Source organism: Hevea brasiliensis, chromosome 6 (genome assembly GCF_030052815.1).
Source record: "Hevea brasiliensis isolate MT/VB/25A 57/8 chromosome 6, ASM3005281v1, whole genome shotgun sequence".
In the NCBI taxonomy this organism is placed as follows: Eukaryota; Viridiplantae; Streptophyta; class Magnoliopsida; order Malpighiales; family Euphorbiaceae; genus Hevea; species Hevea brasiliensis.
Window position 1 is genome coordinate 77,278,794 of NC_079498.1, and position 14,553 is coordinate 77,293,346.

Here is a 14,553-nt window from a genome sequence, read left to right on the forward strand (position 1 = left end):
CTCATTTGGTCAGTTTGGTGTAGTGGCAGCCTGCTCTCATTTCACTTTGGTCAATTTGTTCACCCAGTTTTGGTCAGTTTTTGGGCATGGTTCCTTAATGAAAATTGTGCTCTTTTATGTCTATTTTCATCCCAAATTTGTGGATTATCAATTGGACTTGTAAAATTTGAGTTTTGGTCCTTCAAAGTGGGTTTGGTCATGTCACGCAAAGATGACCATTGGACCTACGAATTTGGTTTTCATTCCAACAATTCCCACACATCTCTTTTGGTCATTATTGACCATTTTTCAGTCCACAATTGGTCAAAGATATCATTTATGCATTTCTCCAAAATTTGCCTCAAACCTTAGGCCTCCAAACCCTAATTCACTTAATTATTGTAATTAATCACACTTAATGGTTTTAATGCTAATCATTCAACACCAATAAGCTCACATACACCTTTAAACTCACCAAGTTCATGCATACACATCCTCAAACACTAGTTGACTAAAATTTAGGTTTGGTCCTTCAACAATTTATTTCATTTCATTTTTCCACAATTCATAGTGTAATTCAACTACTTAATTATGAATTTAAACATAATATTAAAAACTAACCACTAACCTCTTTTGTTGAATTTCTCCCTCTTCAAATCTTCTTTCTTTCCTCCTCTTTTTGTTGTCAAGATACTTGTCAAAGTCCAAGAACAAGACTTACTTAAAGGAGTTAGGGAGTTTATAAAATAAAATCAAGCTTTTGAAAGCTTGAGATGGGTGTTAATGGTGGAAAGGGAAATGAGAGAAATGAGGGAGAAGGAGTGACGGGAATGAAGTAATCAAAAAAAAAATTTTTTTCTTTTATTTTATCTATTTTGCTTATGGAAGACCACAAAAACTTAATTTAATAAATATTTAATTAATTCCTTTTATGGCATCATGCATGATGTCATGCATGATGTCATCACCTTTTTGCTTTTTGATTTTCCTCTCTTTTTTTTTTCTATTTTTCTATTAGTTCTTTAATTTAATTCTCGACTCTGAAATTTTTTTTTCTTCGATTTTATTTGACAGTTAGGTCAGGAGTCAGCTCTCGGGGTCAATTGACCAAATTGCCCCTCGCCGGTTCATCCCTGTTTATAAATAATTCCATATTTCTTTCAGCTCCCTGACCTAATTATTTGACTGGCTTAACAGTTCTTTTTCGTGATTTTCTCTTTTCCACTGTGTTCATAAGGGTCCTAAGGACCGCAGCGTCACTTTTTACGGTTCAAAATTTGAGTTTAAAACGACTTCGCAGTCATTCCCGAGGAGGTCACCCATCACGTGACTCTACTGCTTTAACTTCTTATGTTCTGTTTTTCTTGTTTATACTTAACTAATTGAACATTACTAATTATTTGTGTTTATGGCTTCTCTAATTGACTTAAGTGTGGTTCTAATCCCCTTAATTGTCCAGACCGACACCGGTCACCAGAATAGTGAAATATACCAGGCTATGCAAACGGGGGTGTTACAATTCTCCCCCCCTTAAATAAATTTCGTCTCGAAATTTTACTTGGTATCAATTTCTGAATAGCTGTGGGTGTTGTCTCCTCATGTCCTCCTCTCGTTCCCAAGTAGCCTCCTGGCCCGAAAGATGGTTCCACAGCACTTTTACCAATGGTATCTGCTTATTCCGTAGTTGCTTCACCTCATAAGCCAGAATCTTTATGGGTTCTTCTTCATATGTGAGGTTGGATTTACTTCAATTTCTTCTACTGATAGTACATGAGATGGGTCTGATCAATACCTCCTCAACATAGACACATGGAAGACGTTATGTATCTTCTCCAACTCTGGAGGTAGTGCCAACCGATATGCCAAAGGACCCACTCTTTCTAGAACCTAATATGGCCCAATGAAACGAGAACTCAGTTTCCCCTTTCTGCCGAATCTCATAATTCTCTTCCAAGGAGAAACCTTGAGGAAAACTTTCTCACCCACTGCATACTGAATATCCCTTCTTTTCAAATCAATGTAGGACTTCTGACGGTCTGATGCAGTCTTAAGTCGACTCTAATCACCCCGATTTTCTCTTGATTCTTTGAACGATTTTGGGTCCAATCATCTTTCTTTCACCCACGTCATCCCAACACAACGGGGTTCTACATTTTTTGCCATACAAAGCTTCATATGGAGGCATTCCAATGCTTGATTGGTAGCTGTTGTTGTAAGCAAACTCAATCAAAGGCAAGTGTGTATCCCAACTGCCCTCAAACTCAATCACACAAGCCCGTAGCATGTCCTCCAAGATCTGAATTACCCTCTCGCATCGCCATCGCTTTGTGGGTGGAATGCAAGATCGAAGTTCAATCTAGTTCCTAGGGCTCTCTGAAGACTACCCCAGAATCTAGAAGTGAACCTAGGATCTCTGTCTGACACGATGGATACTGGCACTCCATGCAGTCTCACAATCTCATCGATGTATACCTTGGCCAATCTTTCCAAACTATAATCCATCCGGACTGGTAGAAAATGAGTAGACTTAGTTAGTCTGTCGACAATGACCCATACTGCATCATGACTCTTCTGTGTCCTCGGAAGTCCCATCACAAAATCCATCGTTATTCTTTCCCATTTCCATTCGGGCACTGGTAGTGGATGTAACAACCCAGTGGGTACTTGATGCTCTGCCTTTACTTGTTGACAAGTTAGGCATTTGGATACAAACTCTGCCACATCTCGTTTCATACCCATCCACCAGTAATGCTCCTTTAGCCCCCTAAACATTTTTGTGCCACCAGGGTGCATGGCAAAAGGAGACTCATGTGCTTCCTTCAAAATGATCTTCCTCAATTTAACATCATTGGGAACACATATTCTGCCCTGGTGTAGTAGTAGACTGTCATCTCTGATTGAGAATTCTGGTTTCTTGCCCTGCCTGACTTCTTCCATCAACTTCTGATACTTCTGATCATTCTGAGCAGCCATTCTAATCTGATCAATCAACACTGGCTGTACATGCCATGCAACTGCTGTCTGCCCATCATCATTAATCTCTAAGCTGGAATGCAATGATCTTAACTCATGTACCAAAGACAAAGGAGTAACCCGTAGACTTGCCATAGTCTTGAGACTTAGGGCATCAGCCACAACATTAGCTTTCCCTGGCTGATAGTCTATCAGACAATCGTAGTCTTTTATCAACTCTAACCATCTCCTCTGTCTCAAATTCAGCTCTTTCTGGGTGCCCAAATACTTCAAACTCTTATGATCTGTATAGATGTAACAATTTTCCCCATATAAATAGTGTCTCCAGATCTTAAGAGCAAACACGATAGCTGCAAGCTCCAAATCATGTGTCGGATAATTCCTCTCATGCGGTTTTAGCTGGCGTGATGCATAGGCAATGACATTTCGATCTTGCATCAACACACAACCTAACCCATTGTGAGAAGCATCGCTGTAAACTGTATATTCTTTACCCGGAGTAGGTAAAGTCAGGATTGGAGCTTCAGTCAAACATCTCTTCAATTCATCAAAACTCTGCTGGCATTTGTCCGTCCACTGAAATTTCACATCTTTTCTAAGCAGCTTGGTCAATGGAGATGTCAACATGGAGAATCCCTTCACAAATCTACGGTAGTATCTAGCTAAACCCAGAAAACTACGAATCTCTGTGACATTTCTGGGTGGCCTCCAATTAAAGACATCTTCAATCTTACTTGGATCTACCTTAATTCCCTCTTCTGATACTACATGCCCCAAAAAGGATATCTCCTTCAGCCAAAATTCACACTTCGACAATTTAGCATATAGCTGTTTCTCTCTCAAAGTCTGTAGTACAATCCGCAGATGTCTATCATGCTCTTCTGCATTCCTCGAATAGACCAATTTATCATCTATGAATACCACAACAAACTGGTCGAGGTATGGTCTGAAGATAGTGTTCATCAGATCCATAAAAGCAACCCGAATGGCATGACTAGGAATTCATAATGGCCATAGCAGGTTCTGAAGGCAGTTTTAGGAATACTCTGCTCTTGTACTTTCAGCTGATAATAACCTGATCTCAGGTCAATTTTGGAGAACACAGCTGCACCCTTCAACTGATCAAACAAGTCATCAATACGGGGTAATGGATATCTGTTCTTTATTGTCACCTTATTCAACTGCCGATAGTCAATGCATAATCGGAGAGTGCCATCTTTCTTCTTTACAAACAATATTGGCGCTCCCAAGGTGACACACAAGGGCGGATAAAGCCCTTGTTAAGCAACTCTTGCACTTGTACTTTTAACTCTTTTAATTCTGCAGGTGCCATTCTATATGGCATTATGGAGATTGGGTCCAGACCAGGCATAACATCAATTTCAAACTGCACCTCTCTTTCTGGAGGTAATCCTGGCAATTCATCAGGAAATACATCCGGAAAATCACATACAGTAGGGATGTCCCTTAGTGCTGGACTCCCCACTTGGGTGTCTATCACATGTGCCAAGTATACTTCACACCCCTTTCTGATCATCCTTCTTGCTAATGCAGCTGAAATGATGTTTGATGGCAGTAAATGCCTCTCCCCATGTATTACCACATCACCGTATAAAGGGAGACCAAAAGTGACTGTCTTCAGTCTACAGTCAATCATTGCATGATGCCTGGCTAACCAATCCATGCCCAAAATTATATCATACTCTCTGAAGGGCATTTCAATCAAGTCTGACAGAAAAACATGTCCTTGGATCACCAAAGGACAGTCTCTATAAATTCTGTTGACCCGGACCTCTTGTCCTAATGGACTAGTTACTAGCACTTCAAAACCCATTTGCACACATGGAACAACAAGTGAACTAACTATGCTAGTACTAACATATGAATGGGTTGAGCCCAGATCAAACAACACAAATACTTCTTGATCAGAGATAGAGAATATACCAGCTACCACATCGGAAGTCTCAGCCTCTTCTCACTGTCTCATTGTGTAGATTCTGGTTGAAGCACTTCCTTGTCCTGACTGACCAACTGTGCCCTAACTGCCTGAAGTAGTGCCTCTACCTCTACCTCTTCCTCTACCAACTGACTGTGAACCTTTGAGAGTAGGACTCTGAATAGATCCCTTGGCAGTAGTAGGAGCTGGACTATATCTCGGAGCACTGGTACAGTCTTTAGCTATATGGCCCTTGCCACCACGCTAAAGCAGCTCGGTGGCCCAAGAGCACTCCCCATGAATCTTGCCACAAGTCTCACAGGTGGGCATAATGTGAACCCTGCTCGATCACCGACTGCACCTAGGGGTTTCTGTCAAAAATCTGCCTCTACTAAATCTTTCCACCCCGACCCTCGCTGGGTCCACTAAACTTCTTTTTCTTTCAGAGGTAGCACCGTAACTCGCTCAACCGATTTTTCCCCTTGTCTTTTCTCGATTTCTGCCTTTTTCGATTTTTCTTTCCTTGGGGTTGCTTCGATTCAATTCTCTCGGTTCAAGTGCTTGAGACATAAGCTCAAAAGTTCCGTGGTCGAAATCCTACAACTTGCATCCGTATGCTGGGCTTCAAACCCGTTTCAAATCTCTTGCACCTTGCCTTGCTGGTAGTAAGGAGACTCCCCGCATAGTGACTCAGGCGGGAGAACTCCCTCTCATACTCTGCCACTGATCGATTTCCTTATTTTAAGCTAAAAAATTCTTGCAGTTTCTGATCAACATATTCATCTGGGATGTATTTCTGTCTAAACTCTCTGATGAAGTCCTCCCAGGTCAGCACTTGTGGTTCAACCAAACTGTGGGGGATGGTCTTCCACTAATCATACGCATCCCCTTGCAGTAGCGACACAGAGTACTCAAACTTCAGTTCATCTTGGCAATGTAGATTCTTAAATACTATGTCCATTCTTTCAAGCCATTGCTCTGCCTCTAAAGGGTCCACTGTACCCTTAAATTCTGCAGCCCCATACTTCAATAGTTTATCATATTGTCTGGCTGGAGGCAGTGGTTGTGCCATAGGTGGTTGGGGTGGAGCTTGAACAGGCATACCCCCAGCCATTTGCTGAAACATTATAGCCATCTGCTGTGCGAATTGTGCAGGGAACTGCGGCATTTGTGGGGCTGGTGTTGCTGACCCACTAACATTCGGTAAAGCTGGGGCTTCCCCTTGTGCCTCAGCTTCAACAGACTGCTTAACTAAGCGATCCCCTTCTTCCATTTCAATCTGAAGTTAGGGTATCTCCTGAACAAATAATAGATGGAGATTTCCCCCCCGTTAGTTCATATTCATGATGTAATGCACTGTATGTAACAATTATGGACATTGAGCAGTTGTACTTAACAAAGAAAAGACACAAATTCATAGGTTAAAACATACTTCAAAAATTTGCTCTGATACCACAAAAACATGTCACACCTTACCCCTCTGTAAGGCATAACATGATCCCGTAGAATACTTAATGAACTACCGAACTTCACCTACCGATAACTCATTAAGCACCCTACAAGGGATTTTAAAACAAGTTCTTACTTTTGGTTAGTGGTGAGCATTTCTAATAAGTATTTAAAACATGTACTTAAGTGAAAAGCTAGTTGGAAATTTTGGCCCATTTTATTTTTCCGCAAATTTTATAAAAATTTTGACAGAGTTTCCTCTGTATTTTGAGAAAACCGTTCTTTAAATACCTGTAAAAAGCACTTCTAAAAATTTTTCTCAACCACAACTTCAATTTCACAATCAAACTTTATCAATTTCTTCAATTCCACAATCATTTCATTTGAGACAAAATAATTTATATACATCCTTACAAAATTCACATCAAAAGAAATACAAACTAAATTTTATTACAAACTTCATACAAATTTTGTACAAGCTGCTCAAGACCCATTTACATGTCCATACCTTTATCTGCAATACATACATCAAAATAAATATTTACAAAGGTGGTATAAATTATACCCAAGACTTCAAGATGATAGCTCCTCACACCTCAAGCAGACTCACGCTTCTAGTCTCTCAGATTCGCATAAAGAATAGAAGCTATCGCTATGTACTAGGACTCAGTGGTACACAACATACTAAAATAATCTTTATGCAAAAATAAAATCACATTTATTCAAAAATTTGACTAAACATAAGCATTAAACACAAAACATGAATTATGAGATTTTAATGCAAACCAAGTTCATTTCAAAATATCAAAACACATTTCATAAAACCCACAGTTAGATCATGCCATCCGCTGAGTACTAGAATCTCAATAGCCAGAGGCTAAAGAGAAATCATATCACAAGGCTAGCTAGCTCAAATATATGGATATCCATTCACATCCTCTTCTACTGGCACACCTCAACACTTCTCCAGAGAAGGAATCAAAATTCGAAACTAATTACCCCCACTAGTCGTGCTAGTGAGGTGTTCAAATATATGGTCATGACACTGTGGTTTCAAAACTTATCTTAACAATTTGCTAAACATTGCTATTTCAAATATACACAATAACTTTCACAGTTTAATCAAAACATCATAAATAATGTCACAAATAAACTTTCAACAATTCTAAATCACAAGTAAAATACATATTTCGTTCACTTTATCAATGAATTTTAAAGCATGAAGATGTTGTGCACAAACCTCAAATGAGTCGCCTTTTGGCCTTAACTCGACTCCTCGGGTTCTGTCCCGGTATTCTTTTCCACTGAAACACATAATTTTATAGTGTTTCAGTACCATAATTTAACATAAATTCAAAAATAAATTTAACTTCACTTATACCTAGCTCTAACGTGCTAATTTCGACGTTCTTGAAATTTTGTGTTTCGGGTTACTATTCATTATACTATTCAAGTCAAATAGTTGACTTTCTAAGGCTTAATAGGTATGGGAACTCCAACTTCACCCACATACCACATTTTGCTCATTAAACTTGTTGGTTTTGGTCGTTTTCTCAAAGCTTAGGTCATTTTGGCAAAATTGCCAATTTTCGGTTTTGGAGTTCTAAGTTGCACTATTCCATTGGTCAATCTACTGTTGGAATTTGATAAAACTTCCTTCATAGAAAATTTTCCTTATTGTTTTAAGTGTATTCTCATTTTTGGATCACCTCAATCGGAGTTTTTTAGCTCAAGTTATGGCCAAAATAAAATTACTGTTCACGTGCACTATTCATGCTGAGATTTTGGGTTCTGGCAGATTTTGATCCAACTTTGGTTAGTAATTTGATTAAGTTAAGTTCATAATTTTGTCTAAATTTCTTCATATGAAATGTTCTACTATGTCTTAGGTTTCCATCGGTTCAAGAATCGTCTAAATCGGAGTTTTGTAGAGAGAGTTATAACCCTTCAAACATTACTGCTCAATATAAATTCTGCAGAGTTGCAGGTTTGGTAACTCAACTTTGCTCAATAATTTGAATGGGTTAATGGCATAATTTGGGGTGGTGTTCTTCATAACAGTTTTAGATCTATACCTTATCTAATTGCTGGTAAAATTTCAGGTGAATTTGATCTTCCTAGCTCGAGTTATGACCAAATGAATAGTTACTGTTCATTTGGTCAGTTTGGTGCAGTGGCAGCCTGCTCTCATTTCACTTTGGTCAATTTGTTCACCAGTTTTGGTCAGTTTTTGGGCATGGTTCCTTAATGAAAATTGCGCTCTTTTATGTCTATTTTCATCCCCAATTTGTGGCATATCAATTGGACTTGTAAAATTTGAGTTTTGGTCCTTCAAAGTGGGTTTGGTCATGCTGCCAGCAGTATGACCATTGGACCTACGAATTTGGTTTTCATTCCAATAATTCCCACACATCTCTTTTGGTCATTATTGACCATTTTTCAGTCCACAATTGGTCAAAGATATCATTTATGCATTTCTCCAAAATTTGCCTCAAACCCTAGGTCTCCAAACCCTAATTCACTTAATTATTGTAATTAATCACACTTAATGGTTTTAATGCTAATCATTCAACACCAATAAGCTCACATACACCTTTAAATTCACCAAGTTCATGCATACACATCCTCAAACCCTAGTTGACTAAAATTTAGGTTTGGTCCTTCCACAATTTATTTCATTTCATTTTTCCATAATTTCTAGTGTAATTCAACTACTTAATTATGAATTTAAACATAATATTAAAAACTAACCACTAACCTCTTTTGTTGAATTTCTCCCTCTTCAAATCTTCTTTCTTTCCTCCTCTTTTTGTTGTCAAGATACTTGTCAAAGTCCAAAAACAAGACTTACTTAAAGGAGCTAGGGAGTTTATAAAATAAAATCAAGCTTTTGAAAGCTTGAGATGGGTGTTAATGGTGGAAAGGGAAATGAGAGAAATGAGGGAGAAGGAGTGACGGGAATGAAGTAATAAATTTTTTTTTCTTTTCTTTTATCTATTTTGCTTATGGAAGACCACAAAAACTTAATTTAATAAATATTTAATTAATTCCTTTTATGGCATCATGCATGATGTCATGCATGATGTCATCACCTTTTTGCTTTTTGATTTTCCTCTCTCTTTTTTTTCTATTTTTCTATTAGTTCTTTAATTTAATTCTCAAAGCCGAAATTTTCTTTTTTTCGATTTTATTTGACAGTTAGGTCAGGAGTCAGCTCTCGAGGTCAATTGACCAAATTGCCCCTCGCCGGTTCATCCCGGTTTGCAAATAATTCCATATTTCTTTCGGCTCCCTGACCTAATTATTTGACTGGCTTAACAGTTCTTTTTTGTGATTTTCTCTTTTCCACTGTGTTCATAAGGGTCCTAAGGACCGCAGCATCACTTTTTACGGTTTGAAATTTGAGTTTAAAACGACTTCGCAGTCATTCCCGAGGAGGTCACCCATCGCTGTGACTCTCAGCTCGTTTAATTTCTTATGTTCTATTTTTCTTGTTTATACTTAACTAATTGAACATTACTAATTATTTATGTTTATGGCTTCTCTAATTGACTTAAGTGTGGTTCTAATCTCCTTAATTGTCCGGATCGACACCGGTCACCAGAACAGTGAAATATACCAGGCTATGCAAACGGGGGTGTTACAAGCACATGGAGTTTACTCTTGTCAATGCATTGTCATAAATCATATCAGTGCATATAATTTTTAGACCTGAGATAGCACAGTTATCTTGTATATAGGTGGTTTGAATTTGATACTGCTTTCATACTTCTACAGTGTATGGGTATATGGGCATGTGTTGGCTCCTACTAGTTATATATGGAGGTAGGTGTTGATCAAGATGGAATCTATTGCCCTAAGTAAATAGGGATAAAATCCTATGTTCATTTAATTGTTCTTGATGTTTCAATTTCCTGGCTAAGACAGATAGATTTAATCAGAAAAGTGTTTATGATGAGAAAAATCTTTTTAATCAAGAATTGGAATTAAAAGAGAACATAATATTCATAGCAAATGGAGTTTGGCATAAACCATGACTCCAGCTCGAATTGAGATTTTGTAACAGAGAGATTCCAGTGCATGGTAACATATGATTAAAGGTTCATTTAAGGTATTCCTTATTACTGATTGGGTAGCCATGGCATGCTATGCTAGGTGTTAACCATGGTCTATGAGATGCCTAAAATGATTTAAAGAAATCATTTATGGTAAAAAAGAGTTCTGATGATATTAAGAGTTAATATCATATCTCATTGCCAATTAGTGATGAGCCTAGTGAGTCACACATATATACAAGTAATCACCAAGTTAAATGTGATTTAATTAACTAGTTAAAGAGTTTAATTGATTAATTAAATAGGTTTGGTTTGCAATTAGATTGCAAATTCCCTAGCATAACTTGAAACCAAATCTAGGTTATTGGATGTAGAGTATAAGTTAAATTTATATTTAAAGTGTTTAAAGATGAATTTAATTATGAGAAATTAATTAATAGAGATTAATTAATTAATTTATATTTGATATAAATTAATTAGAATAGAAGAAATAATTATTTTGGGTTGAGGACTCAAAATTACAATACAAGGGTAATTTGGTTATTTCACAGGGTGACATGCGGCACCATGAGATGGTGACGCATGGCACCATATAAGCTTGCCATTTGTCTTCCAATCATATAAGATGATCAAAGTCAAGATTAAATCTAGCTTTGACACTTGGCTTAATGTGATTAGGTCAATTAAAATTCTGAGCCAATCAGAAGATGACATGTGGCAAGGGTTTTAAGTGATGACCTAATTATATAATGTGATGTTATGAAAGAATAACATAACATTCTGATTTTATCAAAAGTGGGCCACCACCCTTGAACTCTTCTTCCTCTCTTCTTCTTCATCTCTCATCAATTCAAAGAGAATTGCCCACATTCTCTTGAATTAAAATTGCTAGAAATCGTTTCTAGTGTCCTGTATACATTTACAACCTCTCTAAAGGCAAATCCCTATTTTCTAATTGGTTGGCAAGGTTTTAGAAGCTGTTCAAGGAGATACCACTGGTGATCTTTGTGTGGACAATCTAGAGGGATAATATTTGGGGTCCTAGGTGCTTCCTAAAGGTATCAAGCACATCTATAGTGTAACATCCTCCCGGTAGCAATTTCGCACAGTCTACTGTTCCGGTGACCGGTATCGGTCCGGACAGCTAGAACGTCCGGAAAAATATTTAAACTAAAGCAAGGAACCATAATTAACTCAAATATTAATAAGAAAAATTTAGTAAAAATGTTAGAAATAAAAATACAACCAAGTCAAATGAGCCGGTGCCCAAGCGATGGGTAATCAGAGGTAAGTTGCGGTTCTCGCAACGAGGAGCCCTAGACCCAGAGAAAAATTCATAAAATAATTTTTGGGACACCAGAGAAGAGTCATTGAGGTTCCTATGGCATTATAATGCCAAGAAAATATTTAGAAAAATTTTTCAATCGGTACAGACAATTTTGACCCGTTAAGCCAAACGGAGGGCATTTTGGTCATTTTGCCTTCAGAGACGATTTTTGGCCGACTTGTCCAGTTGAGTAAATAATTATTATGACATAAAATATGAATTAATGTTGATGAAAAATTAATTTGAAGTTAGTAGAAAAGAAAAGAAAAGAAAATACAATAAAATGCCAATTATGACATATTATGAGGTCATTTAAAATTGTCCACCAATCACAACTAAGTAACCATTTGACTAATTAATAAAAGAGATAAATAAAGACCAAGGAAGACCAAAAACAAGCAGCCATCTTCTTCTTCAAAACGTGATCCTCTCCTCCATAACCCTCCATGGAAGTTTTCTTTAATTACTTCCATTTTCCCATGAATTTGCACTATAAAACCCTAAGTCCCTTCACTAAAAGCTTGTCTCTACCTCTTGGGAAGTGTTTGGCAGCCTAGAAAGTGAAGGAAAGTGAAGTTTTAGCTTGGAGAAATCTGCCCTACAAGAGGTTAAAGTGAGGTTAGTGCCTACTTATATATATACTTCTTTGATTCCATGTTAGAAGCTTGAAATAAGTGAGAAATTGTAAATTAAATGAATAAAAGTTAAGTGTATGCATCCCTTGAATTTTCGGCAGCCCTAGGAAGGAATGAGTTTGATTGTATTAACGGACTTAGAGTGAATTGAAGATTATGTTTAAAGTGTATACATATATATATATACAAAGAATGAAAGAGTTAACTAAAGAAATTGTGAAAATCATGAATTTGAACTAGGGTTTTGGAGAGTGAAATTTGGTTTTGGCTTATGAAGTGGTAAGTGAACATTATAAGGGTCAATTAGTGACCATTTGAGGTAAGTTCACCATAATTTGAAGAGATTTAGAGTGATGCAAACTGAATTGGTAGGCTGCCTAGGGTAACCAGTAGGGAGGCTGTGATTCCAGCCCACTTGAACAGCCATAACTTTGGCTGTGTAAGTCCAATTGGTGTTTGGCCAATTGGACATGAAATTAGGCTTATAATGGCACATTTTTTCTGAAGAAACCATGCCCAAAAGACCAAAGCAAGTGGACCAAAAGTTGGCCCCATTCCGGATACCCTGCAACTAGCACTTGCAGAAATGACCAAATGAACAGTAACTGTTCATTTGGCCACAACTCACTGTAGAATGGTCAAATTGACCTGAAATTTTTACAGCAACAAGATAAGACATAGACAAACAATTTTCATGAAGAACATCACCCCAAATTATGCCATTAACCCATTCAAATTATTGAGAAAAGTTAAGTTATCAAACTTGCAACTCTGCAGATTTTCACTTGAACAGTAATGTTTGGATGGCTATAACTCTCTCTAGCAAACTCGGATTTAGGCGATTCTTGAACCGATGGAAACCTAAGGCATGGTAGAACATTTCATATGAAGAAAGTTAGATCAAATTATGAACTTAACTTGATCAAATTACTGACCAAATTTGGATCAAAATCGCGTAACCCAAAATCTCAAAGATGAATAAAGGCACGTAAACAGTAAACTTATTTTGGCCATAACTTGAGCTACAAAACTCCAAATGGAGTGATTCAAAAAAAGAAATTCAACTAGACAAAATAAGGAACAACTTTCATGTTTACCATTTCCTCAAAGTTCCACTGTAACAGTCCTTAATGGAATAGTAAAGTTATGGTACAAATTCTGAAATTTCTGCCCCTTAGTGCTAAGCTTGGAAATGGATTTGGTGACTTATTCCAACAAGTTTTAAATGTAAAATGTGGTATGTTTGAAGTGCCAAAGTCGATGTACCTACTTTCTATGCAAAAGTCAACTTTTTTGTTGACCAATGAAATGAATAGTGACACCAAAAGTTGAAATTCAAAGATTGAAGAATTTTAAAGTATCAAATGCCCTAGTATACCTAACAAGATTGGTTTGGATAGTTTGGCATGCCAATAGGGTATTGTTTTAGCAGTACTGCGAAAGGCTTTTATGCCCGTATTCATGGCTTTTATGCCCGTATTCATGGCTTTTATGCCCGATTATGTGATATCATGGCTTTTTAGCCATACTGACTGCATATGGTAGACGTTCTGCGTCCCATGGTATGACGGCCCGAGGCAATCATGTGTCCAAAGCCAACGACCCGTTATCCATCCAATCGCCCAAAGATAGGTTACTTGGGCATGGAAAAGTATAACTGTGATTGAACTGATTATTAAAGAAAGTACGAAAATTAAGTATCAGGAATGATTACAAAAATACAAAGAAGCTCAAGATCATGAAGAAAATAATTAATGAAATGCATGAAGAAATTAATATCATAAAACATGATTAGCCCTCGACTAAACAATAAGTTAGTAATTATTCATTTCTTATGAACACAGTAGCAAGGAAATTATTATTTTTATTTGCATATTATATTTTCTTGTATTATTGGCACCACTAAGCTTTATGCTTAGCGCTTTGCAACGCAGCGTAATCAAGATTTGGACAGAGGGCCCAGTAGACCACAGATTCGGTAAGGCAGTTCACAGTTCTGCATAGTGTCCGTGTCACCTCGTCACCTGCAGTGCATTGGTAGGACACTAGATTTCATTTTGATATTTTGTAACTAATTTCTATTTTCTCATATGTATTTGAACTTATGTAATAAATTTCGATATTCATGTAAATAATGAAAATTGTATTTGTGAATGGAAGAGTGGATGTCTATTTATGACTTGTACATGATTAATAAAT